Raw genomic sequence first — 3608 nt, 5'->3', positions numbered from 1 at the left:
CGCCAGTGTAGGTAGTTAGTTGGATACAAAGATACTTTAACTTGATCATGTAGTGCGCTCACTCTGATTGCCGTGGAGCGTTGTACAATTCAACTCTCTTCCACTAATAAGCCGCTAAATCATTGCTGATAACCCTGTTCCAAGTGTGATCTCACTCTGAGCGATCAGCGTTCACTTCAAGGCACAGTGGTGGCTATTAAAATGCTTACATTCGCCTGCTTTGTTTAGTAAAATTGTGCGCTCAGCAAATTGCTGTACAAACGAACACGCGCTCTCTTGTGCGCTCACACTCAGCGCTGCATTTGCATGCTTCGCCCACGGATATACGCATATTAGTATGTGTGAGAGCACAAAAGTCGTAATTCATTCAATTGTGCTCATTAAATTTAACAGCAAACTCTCGTACATATTTATATTTATTAAATATATACATTTATAATAATTTATATGTATTTTCGTCAACATATGGTACAATATCTGTCTGTATGTATGCGCTCGCCGCGTATCTTTCACTCACAGAAAGAAATCGTATCTATGTTAGTTGTTGTTTTCTCATTTTACTTTTGTATAATATTATCTACGGCGCCGGTGAGTCATGACTTATGACATACAACAACGCAGCGCTGACACAGGTAGTGCCATATAAATACATACAGACATACAAACATACATACATATGTATGTTAAAGTGTTTTTGTAGTGATAAAATGGAACTCCAGACTCACACCGTTATTTCCACTCATTGTTGTTGTTGTTTACTTACAAGCATACAAGCAAAGATATTTACATAAAAATTTCTTCACATTTACCACTTGACCTTGTTAAAAGATCTTTTTTCTGGCGCTGATACAAGAATAATAAAAATCTGTAAATATGTATGTATATGGGATAATAGGGTTGTATGTACATAGGAAATGTTATATACATACATACATACATAGAATTGTTTTTACACAATTATCGCATGCGTTATTTTTAGTACTGGAATATCGTAATTTATCGCATGACATTTTGGCAAACAATTTTGGACCCACGCAATGCCAAAATTAAGTATCACCAAGTGGTGTCTTCACAACTAAATAAGCATATCGTCACCTAAAATGCAAAATAACATAACATCACTTTTCAAAATTTGACAAACAAAGGAAAAAACGATAAAAAAGAAAAAGAAAAATTTGAGTTTGGGTTTGTGTTATAAAATACTTATATATTGGTTATATATTCGTTATGTATTGGTTATGCATTGGTTATATAGTGGTTATATCTGACAGCGGAGGCTAAACATATATCTGATATGATATAGTGAAGTGTAAGCAATAAAAAACTAAATTTCGATTTTTTCGAAGATACGTTGTTTTGCATTTTAGGTGACGTTATGTGAATGAATCTTAATTTCTTTAACCACAATTTTATAGTATAGTTCCGTATACATATAGTACAGGGTATATGTACATAAGGTAACTAAATTTTTGTTACCGCTGAGATTTTAAAATTTTGACCGCACTGCTTCAACATTGCTTATACGCCTTAACAATACCTACAAATATATAAATCATAATTATTTATTTACACATATACAAGCTATTTCCATATTCAAAATTTATAAACATGAAGGTATATCAGTTCAAAGTAATTTGATTTATTTTTAGACCTTTACTCATTTATCAATAAAATAATACTCGCATATATAATATTTATGTGCTTATTCGTTATTAGAGAGAATTATTACAGCGCGACTTGTTGAGAACCTAATCAAATTAATCATTATTGATTGCTGATAGACATGCCTAAAATGAAACTCGCATGGAAGCATGCATGACTATAGATTTTGTCACACAAACCCGAAATTTGCTTTAAAAGTTACTGTTATCGGGAAGTAATGGGTTTAAGTGTTTATTCGAATTATTAAACGCTATTTTTGAAATTATATAAAATTCGAAGTTGTGACAATTTTTTTTACTTTAATATGAATTTCGAAATTTTCGAAAATTTGTATGTATGAAAAATTCGAAATCCAAAAGCTATATTGAAAATAAACGATATATAACACTAATATTTGAAGTTAATTCTTTTGACTTTAAAATGGTTTTCGAAATTTTCGAAAATATTGTATGTGTAGAAAATTCGAAAACCATAAACTAGATCGAACACGTAATAGTAATATTCAAAGTTATAATTGAAACCGCGGTAATGCCTATTTAAATTATTAATTTTGATATGAATTTCGAAAATTTTCATAAAACTTATGTTTATAGAAAATTTGATATCCAAAATAATTATTTTTAAACAGAACAACAAAAATTTCTTCAAAGTACTGCTTCATTAAATAAATTTATTTATACTTACATAAGTAAATATGAAATTTAGCAAATCCCGCTATTTCGGGACTTGTGCGTTTCTTACACTTCTACATCGTATTACACAAGTTATAATCACTTGTTTAGAAATTTGTAAATATTGAATTATTTTTGGAAAGAGATCCAATTTTTATTGAAAATAATATTTTCAGCGTATGAAGTCGGAAAATATTTTCGAATTCCGATATTCGGAATGTTTCAAAGTAGCATTAAAATTGTTTAATTCTAAAGAAAAAAATAAAAGTCAATATTTATGAAGTTCGAATTTCGAAATTTGTTTCGAAAATCGATGGTATTGTTATTATTATATTATGTTCAACATAAGTTGATAAACATTCGGAATAATATCGAAGTCTTATTGAGATTGAAAAACGAATGTTCTGAACGTTTAGCCATCCATACGTTTTTAATGCCGCAGATTTCTCTTAATTTTTATTCTGAAAATTCTAAAAATTTTACATCTTTGAGAAGAGGTCATAGTGTGGCTTAATACTTATTAGATGATTTTTGTAATCCTTTTTATTCCAGCTATAAAATTTAAAATTGAAATCATATGTAAACTCTACTGATTCTAATAATATTTTGTATATATTTTCAGATTTATTCCCTTTAAAATTGGTATGTATTTTATTTATGTAATACTGAGATTAAAAGCTCTTCTAAAAAAGGTAAACTTTTCACGAAAAATAATATATCTAGCCATTATTTAAATATCCTCCTAAATGTAGGTCACAGTGTTGAAGTGAAATGCAAAGCAACTCCAAATGCTTTAAATTCCTTTATTGCCTACATTTAGGAAAATCTTGGCTAATAAACATACCATTAAAGTGTACTCTAAAATTGACAAACTTGACAGAAGCATAAAACACTGCCATTCGAAATATACTTAACTATTAATCAAAAGAAACCTGAAAGTTCAGCAATTTAAGTGAAGTATTGCACAATTTAAATTTACTTAAACACTAATTTCGAATATCAGTGTGTACAATAATTGCTTATTAAATTTTATTGCAACTAAAAGTGATTGTTGTTGCATCTCAACTGATTTTCCTTTCATAACAGGATATACACCTATGTAGATAGCATGTATGAAATCGATCCAGTAACTACATACATATATGTATATATATGTAGGTATGTGCTTAAATTGCTGATTACGCTTATTGAACTCAATATAAACTCTCGCCACTTAATTGCACCGCAATGTAGAATTCATACTTAATTTACTGCAATTTTGCTTAAATGTGTCAG

The 3608-nt window shown here is 29.3% G+C and overlaps 1 protein-coding gene across 1 annotated transcript in view; it reads left to right on the top strand.

The window, feature by feature from the left end:
• The first annotated feature begins 2949 nt into the window (after nucleotides 1–2949).
• Nucleotides 2950–3608, top strand: part of LOC105231458 (transcription factor kayak) — a 72182-nt gene continuing 71523 nt past the window's right edge. The window contains exon 1 of the mRNA XM_049459197.1: nucleotides 2950–2975. The gene's annotated coding sequence lies outside the window, so the exon portion shown is untranslated. The remainder of the gene's footprint in view (nucleotides 2976–3608) is intronic.

The sequence above is a fragment of the Bactrocera dorsalis genome, chromosome 5, assembly GCF_023373825.1.
Source record: "Bactrocera dorsalis isolate Fly_Bdor chromosome 5, ASM2337382v1, whole genome shotgun sequence".
NCBI lineage: Eukaryota > Metazoa > Arthropoda > Insecta > Diptera > Tephritidae > Bactrocera > Bactrocera dorsalis.
Note: the sequence above shows the minus strand (reverse complement) of the source record. Positions and strands in the feature narration are given on the sequence as shown.